This window comes from Cryptomeria japonica, chromosome 7, assembly GCF_030272615.1.
Source record: "Cryptomeria japonica chromosome 7, Sugi_1.0, whole genome shotgun sequence".
Lineage (NCBI taxonomy): Eukaryota > Viridiplantae > Streptophyta > Pinopsida > Cupressales > Cupressaceae > Cryptomeria > Cryptomeria japonica.
Genome location: NC_081411.1, coordinates 703,759,504 through 703,778,296, shown reverse-complemented (window position 1 = coordinate 703,778,296; position 18,793 = coordinate 703,759,504).

Sequence of the window (18,793 nt, the reverse complement as noted above, 5' to 3'; positions counted from 1 at the left end):
ACCTTCCTCATGACCAAAATAACCAAGTCCATTGGTATTCTTGACCGGTTTGGTAGATTCAAGCTTTTGCTCTAGCTTAACAGTACTTTTGCTGAACTTAGCAAGTATTTCCTTTGACTCAGAGAGTTCTTTGGAAATAGCAGCATTTGTTTCCAATAGGTTTTCATTCTCAAAGATGGCAGTGTTTAGTTCTCCTTGCATGTCTTCCTTTTCCACCTTGCTTGCATGGAGTTGAGCATTTAGGGCACTCATCTCTTGTTTCAACTTGGAGATCTCAAAATCTCTTTCTTTCACTAGGTCTTCAGCTTTTCTCCGGTTCTCAAGCTCTTGACACATCCGGATAGTCAGTCCTTCCAACTCCTTTCTCAGGTTGGAGTTTTATTCATTCAGCTTATTTACTTTTGCAATTAGGGCTTCCATATCTGCTTCATCTGCAGAACTATTTTTAGATAGCTCCATCAGCTTTTCTACATGTTCTCTCCTTTTTGCTTGAGATGCCTTGTATTTGACCATAAGATCATCATAGGCTTTCTCAAACTGAGTGAGCCATTGAGTAAGTTCCCTCAAGGTGTATTCCCCCATATCTCTTTCCAAGTGGTTAAACTTATAGAAAGGTAGGCTCTGATACCAATTGATGAATACTAAGAGGGGGGTGAATTAGTATGCCAAAAATCTTCTCACTAAAACACTTTACAAGACTAGTAGTAAACCAGTAAAATAGTTTAACAAACAAACCAGTTAACAAACATGCAAACCAAATAGCCAATAATGCATTTACCCATAGAAGCACAAACACCATAACACAAGATATTTTGACATGGAAACCCAAATGGGAAAAACCACGGTGAGATGGAACTCACAAGCCACTGTCTGCAGAATAGGAACCAGACCAGTTAAGGTCAGACTAGTTAAGGTCTTATAGCGTTCTTTACCATAACAGATCCTGTTAGGAATCTCAATCTCTGTTAGGAGACAAGTCTGATTAAAGACTACCTTGCTAGAGGATTTTAGACTCACAGATGTGAACCACCTTGTTAGAGGATTTTCAAGAGGCTTTTGGGCCTACTCGGTTAAGGGCTACAAACTTGTCAAAGATGTGAGTAATCAACAAGTGTTTGATCTAGCTAATAGCACAGACTACTCGGTTAGATCCTTGATGGCTCGTTATTAATGCTCTATTGCATTAATTCAGTCTTCTACACATTCATGATCTCTCCAACTCCTTAACCACCTTAAACCCTAGCCACAATATCAACTATCGCAACAACAATAATAACAACAACCTAAAAACTGTAGACATGATGTCCTTATAAAGGAAACTGATTTCATGTTGGTCCAATATGATTACATTACAATTTCCTAGGTTCAATGAACCTGGACATACTAGGTAATATGTCACAAAAAGCATCGCTACAGTGTAGGCACCTTCAAACAATCAGTGGGTGGTAACTCATCACAAAGTACTACCGATTCATACAAAAAGCCGATTGTCGGTTTGACAAAAATGAAGACTGGTAGAAATGTGTTATGTTGCTTTAATCCCTCGTACCGCTTGAGGTCAACATGCCGCTTCAGACCGGGAAACACATTCTGCAAAACATCAATAGTCTAAATACTATAATAAAACATACCGGTTGGAACAAATACTGGTTGTGCTTTACCATATATATATAAAGAGGATCTCAATGCAAGTGTGTGTCCATCAATGACAATCACAACATAAACATCAAAAATGCCAACAATATGAGACTATATCCAAGAGTTCCTAGTGGATAAAGATCGACCATTTAGTGATGCCCTCTACAATCACAAACAACACATCAATGTCAACATATCCATCCTATCATGTCTATATCATATATGAAATCAAAAGTAAAGGGATATATCATGCAAACTAAAATCACAAAACATACCAAGATAACCCCTTTTCTAGGTTGGATCTCATGGAGGCACTCTACTAGAGGATGCCCCCATGGTCCTTGTTGTAGTTGTTGTTAGTGGTATTGGTGGTGCAACAATTTATGGTGGTATCCCTCTAGGTAGTGAAGCTCATGAAGCTCTCATTGGGCTCTAACTAGATACCCATTGCCTCCACGGTGATCTCTCACCCTTATCGTCGGAAGATGATCCCTTGTCAATGTCTCATCCTAAGGCTATGGCATCTCCTCCCTCTATATCAACTAGAAAAATGGGATTAGGACCTGTTGTCCTCCACCACTTGATAAAGTCTTAGGTTACCCCAACATTTTCAATGTCTAGTTGGGGCGGTGTACCATCATCATCACTTCCTGTTGGACTATCATGTACATCGTCGATGGTAGGTTGGGGTAGGTCTTGTAGCCTCACAATGTTCCTCACTTACTAGACATAGGTAGGTATAGTAGGTGGAGTCGTCTAAACCTATCCAACCTGTTGCATGCATCAATACTAGTAGTAGGGGATGATTATGTGGTTCTATCACTCAATAAAAAACCTATCTCATTACATCCATGGTAGTTGTGTTTGATTTGTAGCTCAGATGGCCATCTCCTAGAAAGGCTACCAAACAAAATCTCCAATCCCAAGCCAATCGATTTTGATCCACCAATATGTCAGATCATCAGTCCTCCACTTAGTCTGTCGAAGTGGGTACGCATGCACTTGAGGCATATCCATAGGTATTGTACATCAAAAACATATGGCCCTCGCGCAACTGATGTGCTCAAACATCCACACCTCCAATAATGTGCATTCCATCAAGCTTTGAAACTCATGGCGGATGTAGCATGATAGATCATAGTAGAGATGCATGGGCATGCTCCATCACCATGCAAAAATAGTACCCTCCTCCTCCTCCATCTCTTAGGCCAATAAAATGAAGCCCACTGCTAGGTCTAAGACCCATCCATCGATGAGAACTCACAGTGCTACTATCATGATCATAATGTGTTGGATCAATCGTATGGGCCTCTGTCTGTGGCCGAGTGCTTAGAGGTAGATGTGGTCGTTCATGTCTATAACCTGGCCTAGACCCTACTCTTGTAGCACCTGTAGCTCTTGCGTTGATGAGATGGCTGGTGATACTTGCCATCCGTCAATGGGTAGTCTCAATATGTGGTAAACATCTATCAAGGTCACCATCATCTCCCTTGTGGGTAGGTGAAATGATATCATGTCTACATCCCACCTCTCCATCAGACCTCTTAGCATCCATACATGGAAGTGGAACTCTAACATGTAATACACCCACCAAAGTCCCACTCTCTTGAGTCATTATCAATCTATTGCAGGAAGCTCCTCTGGTCTCTCTCATAATAGGCTAAGAAGATGTTCATATGTGTGCTCTTAGACCTTTGGTAATGTTTGCATCAAATTGAAATTATGATTAGTCCTCTATGTATTCATTAGGATGCTAGTGCACAATGCATATGCCAACGCATCTGATCGATGCTAGCACATCTGGCACACAACAAAATATCCCCTGGATGATAGCACATATGTTTCTTGTGGGACAAACACATGGGTCTAGGACCCTAATGCATCTCTCAGACACATGCATTTCTCTGAATCATAAAATCATTATAAAATGCACAAAATAAACTTGAATAGTGAGATTTGAGACTCACCTGCTATGGCTACTCACCTTGCTCCACTACAGTGTGCAACTCCTTGACCTTGCTTGCCTTTTTCTTTCATCTACGTGGCATTTTCCTTGAGGCTCTATAGAAATCTTAGAGAAAACACCCATAATGAATAGTACAAACACCCACAAGAAACATATCCCCTGGATGATAGCACATAAGTTTTTTGTGGGACAAACACATGGGTCTAGGACTCTAATGCATCTCTCGGACACATGCATTTCTCTGAATCATAAAATCATTATAAAATGCACAAAATAAACTTGAATAGTGATATTTGAGACTCACCTACTATGGCTACTCACCTTGCTCCACTATAGTGTGCAGCTCCTTGACCTTGCTCGCCTTTTTCTTTCATCTATGTGGCATTTTCCCCGAGGCTCTATAGAAATCTTAGAGAAAACACCCACAATGAATAGTGCTAATGACCCTTCTAGGGTCCCACACCTTGAGTATATAGCCGAATTGTCTTGGCTCCTTTTGAAGCTCGTTTGGCTTGTCCTTCTTCTTATTTTACCCAACTTATTGGGGGAAAAACATGAGGGGGCATATACTCACCTTCATTAGATTTTTCACTTCCTATCTATACTGACACTTCTTAAGAATTCTTCTCACCATAGTAGCTTCCTTTATTTTTCGTGCTAACTTTTGATCTTTGCAATACTCGAGTTTTCATTATGAAACATTGTGATTTTTGTGGAGAACTAGGGGCATTTCTCATGTCCACCCACTAGACCTCTATGGCCTCTACAATATCCTTTTTGGTTAGGTATTTATTGCATTTAATGCACTACATGGGTCTAATGAATTCATCTTTCTAGACTACTTTAGTCCACTTGATCCCTTGAGTTGATCAGCTCACTAAAGTGGGGGAAAAATGTACTCTCCTAAATTATGCCCAGTGCATTTATGACACTTACACAATGTACTCGATGCATTTATGACAAGGCTCGTGATCAAAAGCTCATTACTTGGACATCATGAGTTCAAAAGAAAAAGTGTCCCCAATTGCCCTTATACCTCATTTGGGACCATCTTGGTGTGGATGGAAATGCATCACGATTTCATTACTTGGACATCATGAGTTAAAAAGAAAAAGTGTCCCCAATTGCCCTTATACCTCATTTGGGACCATCTTGGTGTGGATGGAAATGCATCACGATTTCATTACTTGGACATCAGGAGTTAAAAAGAAAAAGTGTCCCCAATTGCCCTTATACCTCATTTGGGACCATCTTGGTGTGGATGAAAATGCATCACATAGACATCTGCGTGTCACACTAAAATCTCATTAGATTCCCGAATCTAGAATTGCATATCCCACATCAGACATTTTCGGATGCATACCCCTTCACTTGAATTCCTCCATAATAGCTATTCATGCCTATTCATTGCATTAAAACCTCACCACTTTGTAATTGCAAGCTCTAGATACTCTTGGAAAGAAAGATCTCAAGGACCATTCTATTGGCTCTCACATTTTTTGTTCTCATTATGAATACTTAGAAACTATCTTGCAACAACAACACTATCTCAAGCTTCATCACACTCCTATCTCAAGAGAGAGGTTTGGCTAGAACACTTTGTCTTCTCTCTTATCTCTTGTTTTGTATCTTTAACATTGCATGCCTTGCTTTGTTACATCTTTTAATGTATATACTATCTAGCTACATTTAATTTATCATTTTTATCATATATCTTGCAATAGGGGTTTTTCTCCATTAAGTGGAGCTTGTTTCTATTACATTTTTCATTTATTATTTATCATTAAATCATATGTAGTGGGGGTTTTCCTCCATTAAATGAGGTTAGTTTCTATTACAATTATATTTTTTATCAAATCTATCTATCTGGTTGTCCATGGTGATGAAAACACCAAAGTAGGGGTTTGATTGAGGCAAACCCTTATACAACCCAACACTTTTCCTCCTCTGTGTGTGTGCAAGTGGTGAATATCTTATATGTGGCTAAGTACATGTTTTGGAATGTTTATGGTGCATATATAGGTCTTTGTCCATACAAACAACAACATAGTGCATAAACATCCCCACGACGTGTTGGCGTTTGGGACCAGAGACCGAATAGGTCCTCTAGTATAATTTAACTTTATTTCCATATTCTCATAATAGTTAGAACTTTATTGCTTTGTTACATATACTTTTGTGTTGGGTGAAAAATGTATTGGGTAAAACAAGACCTAATTCCACTCTCATTCACACATTGGAATACAAAAAAGCCTAAGGAGATGATTCACTTTAACTTCCTTTTATGAAAGAGAGTCAAGGAATATCTTTACAGTTTCTATTCCTTTATTGCTATGAAGAGGAGATGAGATAAATGTAAACAAATGATAAACTAATCTAGGGAGATGAACAAAACTGAAATAACAAAGAAATGCAAAATTGAAACTGAGGTATAAACTATAGAACAAGAAATGAAACTCAGATGTCCACCTGTTACCAAATACTAAGCCATATTGAGTTGGACTAGGGGGTTGGGTGCTCTGGTCCTTGTTATTGTAGTGGTCTAAAACTCTGGAATCTGTAAACTAAGACCTTGAGGTGAAGAACTACCAAAAGATGCCCCAAAACACAAAGGATTAGGGTGTTGGGTGCCTTGGTCCTAGACTAGGGCACTGGGTGCCATGGTCCCAGAAGGTTGAGACCTTCGTCTAGATCTATACCTATCCTTGCAAACTTTGGCTTTCCTAAAGTTTGTCACTTTGTCAGATTTTTGTACCTGCACTTGCAACTTGAAAAATGGTGTTTGGGTGGCTATATAGGGTTTTGCCTTAGTCAAACCACTTGTTTTGGTGATTTCCACCTCCACAAATAGCCAATGTAATATTGAAAAGTGTGTGTGCCCTAGAATCTCATGTGTTTGTAAAATCCTTATGAGCTAGAATGCAAATTAGAGTTCTACCCCATGTTTTGGGTATAAACCCTAAATGAACGTAATGTAAATGAGAATGCTTCAAACCACAAATGTGACAATGGATCTAAAGAAATAATGTAAATCTGAAAACAAGTGTTGTGAAACTCATATAAAGATATGAAAATAACATGAAACCATACCAAACCCCAAGGGAGAGGTACATGCCAATCAATAGTCAGTGATCTCCTTTTATTCTTCAATATCTCCAAAGCTTCAATTGATGATGAAAAATGGTTGACGAAGAATTGATGAATTGCTTGATTTGTTGATTGAAGATTTCACATAAACGTGCACTTTCACTTCACAAGAGGCTCCTTCAATTGTTGGAGTTGTTAGATCCTTCAAATGAGGAAAGGAAAGGTTATATATATAAAACCCTAACTTGGTTTTTTATCACAGGCCGACCTAGAATTGATATTTTCACACAAAATTGGATTTAAACATTATAATAAAACCAAAACATGATCCCAAAATTGTGGGAGAAAAAGTCAAGACCATGGTGAATCACCATGGTCCAGCCAACTTTTTTCCAAAATTTTAGGGATGCAAGGTATCATGATTACAAACTAAATCCCAACTCGGTGCAACAATTCAAGGTGTTTAGATATGTGAAATCATGTCTTAAAGGTTGAATTAGGACCTAATTAGGACTTAATGATTAATCGATTAAAAGATAAAATAAAAAGGGGCACACTTAGGGTTAAGGGCCCAATTTTTTAATGTGTAGAATGATGAAAGAGGCCGTAGATTTAATTAAATGAATTAAATGCTTAAAGGGAAAAATGCAAAATGCAACACACTAAGGCAGGTACTAACCTAAGCGTAGAATTGTACCACTGAATTAAGGGTGTACAATTTATGATGCTACAACTTTCATATTCTGCAATTTCATAGTTTGTTTAGTGGTTATTTTATTGTTATATTTTTATATCCTGGATCACCTTTAGCGCTAGTTTAAGTGAGGTAGTAGCAAATAGTTTGTTCTCTAAAATTTGTCATCTTAGAGGTAACAAATTCTCTTCTCCACATAACTATCTTATCTATGCTTGAAGAAGTATTCCCTTTTTAGCTTGAATTTATGACATTGTTTCCTAAAGGATATCTCCTTGGTCTTGAAGGCAGGTATCCTTGTTTCTAGCTTCCTTAAGACATCAACATACGGATATGTTGACATCTTAAGGGGTTGGGGAGGGGGGAATGCATATTGCACTCTTTGTACCATATCTTTATATGTCTTAAACAGGGTGTTCAGACTCGGAATTAGAGAAAAAAAAATCTAATATGAGATGTTCAATGTCCTAAACCAGACACAACATTTGATATTGTTGGTAAATAGATTTTTCATTGTGGTTGTTTCCCTAAAACTAACCCTATCCACCCAAACAATGACAAACATTCCAACTATTGGAGTGATTACAGTGAAGCCACAATCTTCCTCTGCATTTGAAAGGAGCAACTCCCTTGTATGATGGGAGTTTTTGGAATTTTTGTGTACTTTTAACCTGAAAGTACATAAAGGAGAAAACATAAAACTAAAGAGATGTAAAAGATAGAAACCCCAATGATAGACATATGAACATCAACTGAGATCTCCCAACTGGTAACAGATTACAAGGGTAGTTTATAACATAATGATGATGATGAAAGAATAATAACAGATCTCGACATATGAAGAGATAGGCTATCCAACACATTCAAATTGAGATACCAAAGGTTGTTTGTGTATCATCACATCAATTGCACAAATCACATATGCATAAAAAGACTACCAATTTGACATATGAGAAATTGGTAACGATAACACATGAATACATTTAGAACACATGAACCAAGATGCATTCTTCATTATCATTTTGAAAATATACAAGTCCAAGATCCTTTCTATACATAATGCAAAATCAAAATACCACTGCAAATTTCTTTGAAAATTTCTGCAGAGTTTCCCCTCTATAAAAAGGGCCCCCCTTTGCAATGCTATGAGCCCCATATTTATAGACCCTTGTCATAACTAATTTTTCATGTTAGTAACCAACTAAGATAGAGCATGAAAGTTATTCACACTTTAACAACCAACTCTAACTTTTACAAAATAAAAGTCAAAATCCTAACTTTAACAAATGCTTTGACCAAAAGTCACAATAATTACAATAATAGAAAAAATTAAAATTGTGACTTTAATAATTCTTCATAGCACCTTTGAAACATGCATTGGATCAAAATCCACTTTGTGCACAATATGAACCATTTTGATGCATGCCTTGAAACAATGTGTCTTAAAGGCATTTGGTCAAACAATTCATTAGCTTTGTCCATGATTTCACATTTCCTTCGGGCATTCACATGAATATTAATGTGAGCATTTATAATTACAATGGCCTAGAGGAATATTATGTAATCTTGAAGCATTTTGTCAACTATCTCACAACTTGTTAATGTATTATCTAACACCTCACGGACCTACATGAGATTACATTCCTTTGTAACATTTCCTCAAACACATACAACTGCTTCCTCATTTGCATATATGTCAATTATGCCGAGTAAAGAACTTGAAATAACAACATAGAGCCGACATCCTCTATCTTTTGATAAATTCCTGTACTCTATTCTAGAACTTCTATTGTCTGTGATGTGATCTATCTCCTACACTAAAGCATGTCCCATTTTACAGCCTTCAATCTAAATACACCATAGTATCTTTCTAATGCCTCCATATTTCATCAATCTGCTTACTATTTGAATCTCACCACACCTGTCTACTTTTGTCTTATATTCATGAATGATCTGCAAGTACACCAAGAAGACACATCGACACAATGATCATCCTATTAATATGGTTTAAAGCATCCTCTAGATATCCACTGCGGGTAGAAAGGTGAACTGCAATCCATGCAAACAAAGATTACAATGTTAGAATGCATCAAGAGTGATTCATTAATTCAAAGATTTTTGAGATCTTCCTTGCGAAATTCATTTTTCTGTATAGACTGTAATCTTTGCACTCCCTTTGAGGTTTCTATTGAGTAGTTCACGAACATTGTTGATGCTTCTACAGTTAGCATACACTTCCACGAGGGCCATTGTAGCTACAAAACCCACCTAACAACTACATTTTCTTGGAAATTCCAAAACATTTTCAATAGATCAATTTTATACACAGGTTGCAATAATACGTCCATGAGATGACATCTCTTTTGAGGCATCCAATCAAACAATTTGCTGCCTTGTTTTTGCTTCTCAGTCGGCCTTCAACTCGCACTTCTTATAGGCAAATAGTCAAACATTTTGTGTGCTACCTCTGCTTCCACATTTGCATTCAGTGGGATGACATCTCTGAGGCATTTAGTCAAACAGTTTGTGGGCTTTCTAGGCTTACCCATTTTACATATATGTCTCCATGAGCATTTTGAATTATATATCATTGTCAGTCACATTTGCTTGACAGTTTCTAAAGCCTTTTCAACAAATGGATTCTGTGCACAAGTTTTGCAATAATGGCATACCATGCAATCATATTTCTTTGACACAGCTTATCGAACTGTACACATGCTTTGATTATGATTATGTATTTCCTTCAAAGTATTTTTATCCTTTTCAACAAGTTCATTTAATGCATACCATGTAATAATGGCAAACCATGAGATGATATCCCTTCGAGCATTCTGTCAAATATTTCACATGCATCATTTTTGCTTTGAGAGTGTGTAGACATTTTAACCAAAACATTCACAACTCTAATCTCTGACATACATTCACCTTCTGCATGCTTCAATGGATATCTTAGCGAATACAATGTTTTATTTTTACCTACAGATTGAGCTTTTCTTTTGAGATTCTAAAGCTTTTTTAATAAATCCATTATACACATAACTACAATCACAACATTTCATGAGATTAAATTTCTTTATGGCATTAATTTGCATGCCTTTTTGGTACCTTCTCTATCTATCTACACTTTGTATGCATATTGACCATGCATTTCCAACCATTATTTTGGCAAAAGTCTCCCTTTATTATGTTATGATGGATGTCTATACACTGTTCCAGAATTCCTCTGTGTGCATGAACATTGGCTTCTGCACTTGTGAATAGCATTTGCTTCTAAAATTTCCATAGCCATTTCAATGGAGAAAATTTGAAACACAAGCTGCAAGGGGTTTCATTTAATTCTTTGGGAATGTTTGTTTGAAGGTTACACATGCGTATCTACCCCAATATTTCTAACTAAAATTTCTCATAAAGATCCTTCTTCATCATGCTTTGATAGATGCCCAATGCACCTGAGACAAAATTCCCATAATTACTCACTACCCAAACCTTTGAAGATTCTTGAAGGTTCTTAAAAACACACACAAAATTTAGAGTTCAAGGATAAATTGTGTAAAAAGTTAAGGTTTGGGCTTCTCAAAATGTGAAATTTGGGGTTTGGAGCAAAAAGATGTAGAAAGTTAAGGTTTGGAAAAATTTTGCGCAAAAGTTGGCTTTTGAGTTATAAAAGTGCAAAATTTAAGGTTTGGAGTTCCGAAAGCGCACGCAAAATATAAGGTTTTGGAAAATTTTGCGTAATAAGTTAAGACTTTTGAAATTTTTTGTGTGCATCAAAAGATCAAGGGATAATATTTTCCAATTTGTGCATTTAAATACTTTAAATTTGAAAATGTATAAACATGACAACAAATATATATATCTTAGACTAAGTATAAATCATCAAAACTAGAGAAAAAAAACTCTTACATGGGATGTCCTCAAAACTAGGCATGTATCTGTCTTAAACAGGGTTACACATTCTTGAAACTAGAGAAAACAAACTCTTATATAAGATGTTCTAAAGCTAGACATTTGCCCCTTGGCATTTGCATTTTCATTACATGTCTTAAACAGGTTGAATAACACTCGAAACTAGAGAAAACAAACTCTTATATGGGGTGCTATATAATTGAAACCATACATCACTTGCACACACACACACGAGGATGATTGGAACTAAAAAAACATAGCTAGACTATTCCTTTTCTCCTCCCTAACATGGATCACCTAGAAAAACGCATCTAGAATGTATATCCACGTCATCTTTCATTATTCTTCTCATGGATCACTTAGAAAAACACATCTAGAATATGTATCCATGCTCTTTGTTTCCTTCTTCTCATCAAATCATAGTTTTTCTATTTGTAGTTCATAGATGATCTATGTTCTTTCTCTTTTATGTGATCACTTGTGTCCTTGAGAAGACATTTTTCAAGTATGATATTAGTGGTTGAGACATTTTGATATTAAGGTCTTTTTGGCTAGTTGAATTGAGGTTTTGTTTTTGGTTTTTAGTCTTTGTGTTTGTCTTTTTCCTTTTGTCTTTGTTTGTTTTTGTTACCTTTTGTTTGATTTTTTTTTCCTTTTTTGTCTTGTTTTATGTGCCCTTGCATGCATTTGAGTGAGTTAAGATCCTAAGATTGGGGGCATTGTTCCTTGAAATTAGTGATGTCTTATACTATTGTGATTATGCTCCTTTCTTCCACCTCCATCTCTATTTCATCTACTTTACCACAAGTATTTTCATAGGCTCATACTCCCATTAAAGTGGGGGTTAAATGTAGCATTTCAAATTGTCATCGGGTCAATTTACACCTCATGTTTGTTCCCCTACTTTAGCATGTCTGCCCCTCATCTCCTATCTGTGCCCATTCAGTTACTTAACTGCTATTTTTATGCCATATACACCTACCAAATGACTCTGTAGAGGGGTGTCTCCCTCTCTGAGCCTTAATTTTGGTGCCTAATTCAGGAGCACCCTGGTCCCCCTCAATGGGGCACAATTTTCAAGAGAAGGATGACACCTATCTCTCAGATGGGAAATTAATTCGGTGGCTCTATATGACCATTGGAGGTTGGCCTAATTGGTAAATTGACCTAAGATCTCATATATAAAGACATTTGATCAACCTAATTTCATCTATCAACACTAAGTCTTCATATCCAAGAAATCAAGCATTCAAGCATTCATCATCAAGCATTTTCAGAGATCTTCAAGGCTGCATATTATTCATTCAACCATTGCGGAGAAAATAACATCATTCATATGCAAGCATGTGTGTGTGATTAGTGTTTTGTCATGTTCATGCCATTTCATACAACATATGTGGTTACATTCAAAAAGCAAAGCATCATTATCAATCATTGCATATCTAAGGTATATCTTTCCACATTTCAGTATTTGCAATATTTCATTCAAGGTTAATTCTTAAATCAAGGTTTGACTTAGGCAATCCCCTATTCCCAACCTGTTTGCCCTTCTTTTTGTGTAGGAGGTAGCCACAAAGTTGCGATCTTTGGGATTAACTTTATTTACATAAATGAACAAATTCCTCTTTGGACAAAGAAAAGTGGAGAGGACCAATGTGATAGGCATACAGGTCCTGACATTTTGAGAGCTCCTTCTAGGAATAGATTCAAATACATATATATTGATCCGATCTAGGTTTGTGTCTCGATCAAGTGACTGTATCTCACTGTTCATGCATAACCACTTCAATTCCAACACATTTACCCTGATTTTAGCATTTTCACAATTCAACTTAAAAGAGGGTAATCAATTCAAATCCAGTAAATCCAATAGAATTATCTACCCTATCCTTGTTGATTTGTGGCTAGATCTATTGGGTTTACCCCTCTTTAATGTAATGGTCTCTAAGTCTAAATATTAGCAGTTTTTATATATCTAATTGTGGAAACCCTAATATTTTTCACCATTACAAATGGTATCCAAACCTTATTCTCTCTTTGGTTCCAAAATTTCTCTTCTCTGCGAAGGCCATGATTAGAGAGCTTGGAGATTCATGGCTTCAAGAGGTTTTCTTTAGTTAGCTCCTCACCCTTGTTGCATCTATATAGATTCCTTATGAAAATGTATATTTATTTATTTCTATTTACACTATAGGGTTTATTGATTAAATCATATGGTATGGTTGTAGGTGGATTCATAGGTGATTTGGAGAAAATCAAAGAAAGATCTACAAAGATCCATCCCCAAACCCTTGTTTTACAAGTGTTGTTAGTTTTTGGGTTATCATTATTTTATTTTTCTAAGAGCATAGCATAATTTTAATTATTTTTTTTTGTTTAATTATTTGGCCTCAGGGGCCATTATGCCCACTGCCACAATAGTTATAGTCTCTCCAAGGAGCCACAAATCCCCATGTGACAAGCTAAAAAACCTCATGGGTTGCAACCTCCCCCATGGGGTCTCATAGGCCCAATGGGGTTGTGGCCCCCCTCTAAATGGGGTGTCATATCTTATAGGGCTACAACCCCACATGTGATATTCATGTATTTATGTTATCTAGCCAACATGTATATTCATATTGTAATTATCTTTGTAAGCCAACATAAGGCATGATGAATTGTAAAGGGTATATAGGTCAGTTGGTTAGATCATTTTGAAATAGGGATTGATAGGAGAGTAGGATAATGTTATGTAATGTGAAACATATGAGAGAGATCATGTATGTGAGGATATTTATGTAAGGCATATTCTGGTAAGGGTTTAGGGTTTCAGACTGAAAGAGACAGAGCTAAACCATAACTATATTCAGGCATAGAAGATGCTATCTTTACAGTTCAATCATTTCTCCGTATTGTAGTCTGGATTTGTATGTAGTCAGTGAGGCTCCTTTTGTGATTGAGCAGTGTACTCTAGGCTGTAAGCCTTCCTGCAAGTGCAAGCCCCTATATTTTGTAATATCTCTTCATATGGCCAGTGGATTGATATTGTGGGTCACAAATCCCACCGCGGTTTTTCCTCTTTAAGGTTTTCCACATAATTCTGTGTGTTATGGTATTCATTTATGTGATTGACTTATTGGTTACTTTACTTCTTTCAATTCTATATGTATGGGTATACTGGTTGGTGTATGCATGTTTTAATAAGGTTAAAATTGATAGTTCCGGTAGAACACTGATTCGCAACTAGATGAGTTATTGAAGAGACAAAGGCAGATTGGAGATTCTAGTGGACTTGGATTTGAACAAGGATAGAGTTCTAGTACTACAAATGAAGATCAAAACCATAAGGCACTGATAAGGAAGTTTAATGCTTATAAATTTAGTGGTAGATGCTTTGTTTGTAATAAATTTGGTCACATGGCTAGGCAATGTAGAAATAGAGAAAATCAGAACCTTGACCTAAACTAGATCCAAGATCAAAGATCCAACAAGTTTGTATCGGTTAACCTTCAAACTAACTTCCAAATATCTAAATCAAGCTTTCAGACTACTACCAGGGGAAATGCAAGATCTATCATCAATTTGCCTCCCCCTAAGGCAAATGCCTTAGTTGCCGGATGAGTTTCCTACTAGTGCAGTAACATTCTGCTCTGTTGGTTGAGTAACTGAGTTATATCCTTCTACCAAACGAACATCTAGGCCAATTGATTCTATCAGTTGAGCCTCAGACTTCATAACCCACTTCTTCTCATGCTCCTTTTGAGTGTCATCAACTTTTTGCTTTCCCTTCTCGTTATATTTATCACTTCCTACCAGTGGATCCTTGCTTTTGCAAAATTTAGCAATATGTCCCACTTTGTTTCATGCATAACAAGCCACATTGTTCTTTTGAATTACCTTACTTTAACCTTGATCATTCCTTGACCTGTGTTGATTAGCCATATGTCCAAACTTTCCACATGCATGAAATTTCACATTCATTCTATAATATTTTGTCTCATGACCATACCTTTTACAATTTGAACATTGACCGAGAACTGCATTATTATTCTGATTTGCTCCATTTCTACAATGCCTAGCCATATGACCAAATATATTGAAAACATAGCATCTACAATTAAATTTATATGCATTGGGCTGCCTTACCAATGACCTTTGATTCCAGTTGATCTTGTGATCATCATTTGTAGTATCAAAGCTCTCTCCATGCTCAAATCCAAGACCTCTAGTGTCTCTAGTATCCCTCTGATCCTTCAATAATTCATCAAGATTAGCAAAACTAACCTTGAACTTATCTTTGTATTCATTTGCAATAGTCAGATCATCTCTTAGGATTGTTACCATTCTTTCCGATTCCTGCTCATTGTTCTGTGATTGCACCAATTCAGTTCTCAACATATCATTCTCATGAACCAACCTAATGCATTCATCAGATCTATCCTTCAGAGATATAGAAAGATTTTCTTCTTTCTTCTTCCAGTCTTCAATCTCCTTTGACATCCTCATAGTTAGGTCTTGCATTTCATTCATCATGACCATGTTCTCCTGACTCGGCTACTGACGTTGTTCCTTAAGGGTATCCTTCTCTTCATCATCCTAATTTTTTAAAAATTCCTTCCTCCTAGCTTGGGCAGTTGACAATCTCTCTTGTAGGGTAAAAATGAATTCCTTTGTAGATCTTAACTCATCTTGCATCTTCATGTTCCTCAATCTTTTAGCATCATATTCTTCAAGAGATACTTGAAGTTCCTTCCTTAAACTTATCTCCATGGATTCTGAAAACAAGACCTTCCTCAAGCTTTCAGACTTCCTCCGAGGCACCAAGCTCTGATACCAATTGTTGGAAACCAAGAAAAATGAGAGTGAGGGGGGGTGAATAAGTGTTCTATCGGAATGGATAAATTAACCTTATTAATAAAATAACTTATTAACTGATAAAAAATAAAATCATATAACAATAAGAAATAATGTAATCACCAAGATGAACACCATAACAACATAGATTTATATGTGGAAAACCTCAAAGAGGAAAAACTATGGTGGGATTGGAGACCCACAATATCTATCCACTGATCAGATGAATAAATATTACAATAAGGGGCCTGCACATGCAAGAAGGCTAATAGCCTAGAGCACACTTTTCAACACAAAAGGAGTCTCACTGACTACATATTACATCGGACAACAATCTAGAATGAAGATTGAACTGCAAGTATAACATCTCCCAGGCCTGAGTACAAATTTGGTTAAGCTCAATATCGAAGGCCTAAAACCTCTTCCACAAACCCAACTCGATCACCTACAATCGACCAAATCTTCTGCATGAATGATTATTACATTATTCACTCCTATACATATCTTTATAGCTTACATATGATGTGCAATGAGATCTTACATCATACATATACCAACCCAGGACCTAAACATATAGGTCAGCCACCTAAAAGATAACCCAATAAATTCATAACTTAAACCCATAATCAAATGATCAACCAAGTCGGCTTTGACCAAAAACAATGTAAACCAATCCTTATATCTCATCGGTAACACGCCAGGAACATCCTCCAACACATTACATAAACTGGTCCATAACCAAGATAAACCAAGACCCAATATAGGTCCACACATGCTAAAGCAATGATCCCAATCAACCAAGTCTCGAACATGATCACCATCAGCATCCTGAATCTCTACTAGAAGCCGCACCAACACCACTTATGCATAACATCAAAGATCTTCAACAAGGATCAATTGGTGAAACCCTCACTGGAATAACAAACCAAGCTTACCAGCATACAAGATAGCATCCGATCACTAGATCAAAACTAACTGACTGTACATGAATCTGAGTAACATGAATAAGCCAATTCCATAACCTAAACATACCAGAGCATATTGGATCATCATGATCTAATCCAACCATAAACGAATCATCCTACTGGGACCAACCAGATACCGGTAAACAACCAAAGCAACTAGTATAGTCGGTGTTGCAAGTGTTTCCTATATACACCTAAAAATGGTCTAAAGATAGTTAATTAAATATGCAGTTATTTGATTAATTCCCCTTCTCAATTAATTGAATTCACAAGAAATTTAATTAATTTCTTTATTCATCTACTAGTAAATAAATCTAAATGATTTATTTATATAGTTCATCTCACATCCCCCTTTGATTAATTAATTCTAAATTAATTAATGTCTCCCCATACTAATCAATTCTTCTAATCCCTAATTAAGATTAACAAACTCAAGTTTGTTGAGATTAATTGTCATTTTCCAATTATTTGAATTTCTAAATTCAAATGAGCACATGGCTCCTAACTTTAACCACCCAACCTAACCATCCCCTAACCTAACCCATTCAATCTAATCTTGGGTCTAACTAAACCTATCCTATCTTGCACGTTCTAACCTCCTTATCCTAACCTCTCAAGGTGTGGATATTCTCTCCTTGAAACACATGGCACTTTTGCCACATGTCTCCTCCCTTGGACACTTGCCCTCTCATGAGCAAGGCTCCTTGACACTTATCACCACAGAGATGACAAGTGTCCCTTCCTCCAACCTCTTCTCCAACTTCCTCCATCTTGGCCCTTGATATCTTTAGATCAAATCTGGACCGTCGATTCCTGCCACCTCAGCTTTGGCCTTAGAAATCCTTTAAATACCCCTCATTTTGGAGCAATAAGGATCCCATCTCATATCAATTTAGGCATTTTTATTATAGGAATATCGATCCAATCTCATATCAATTTAGGCATTGTTACTATAGGCATTTGCATTTCACTTATCTAGTAATTAGCTTTGGATTTATCATAGCATGTTCATCTAGGTTCTTAAATCATGCATTCCATATCATCTCCATAGTTAATCATGATCAATTAGCTACTCAACTCTTTTTTTGTCACTTTGGATGTCATTGCTCTCCTGAGAGCCCATCAATCCAACACCTTCAAGGTCCTCAAGAATAGAGGAAAATGGGACATTTCAAGGAAGGCTTATGGTTTGCATCTTTGATTTAGTTGTTCAATTAAGCTTTTCAATTATATTATATTGTCTCATTATATGTGTATGCCTCAAAAATTATCCATTTGATCTCCCGAGGGGGCATCCTCGCATTAATTTTTATCAATCAGAGTCTGGGGCATCATATCAAAATTTATCATCTCCAAAAATCGAATCAGTATCATATCAAGATTTATCATCTCCAAAAATCGAATCAGTATCATATCGAGATTTATCATCTCCAAAATCGAATCGACATCATATCGAGATTTATCATCTCCAAATCAAATCAGTATCACATTGAAACCAAATCCGCATCCAATCAAGATCGAATCTGCATCTTATCAAAATCAACATCAGCAACATCATCAATCAAGTTTTCTTTGAACCAACGCGTCATCACACATTGCTTCAAAGAGGGGCAAAATGTATACACCTAAAAATGGTCTAAAGATAGTTAATTAAATACACAGATATTTGATTAATTCCCCTTCTCAATTAATTGAATTCACAAG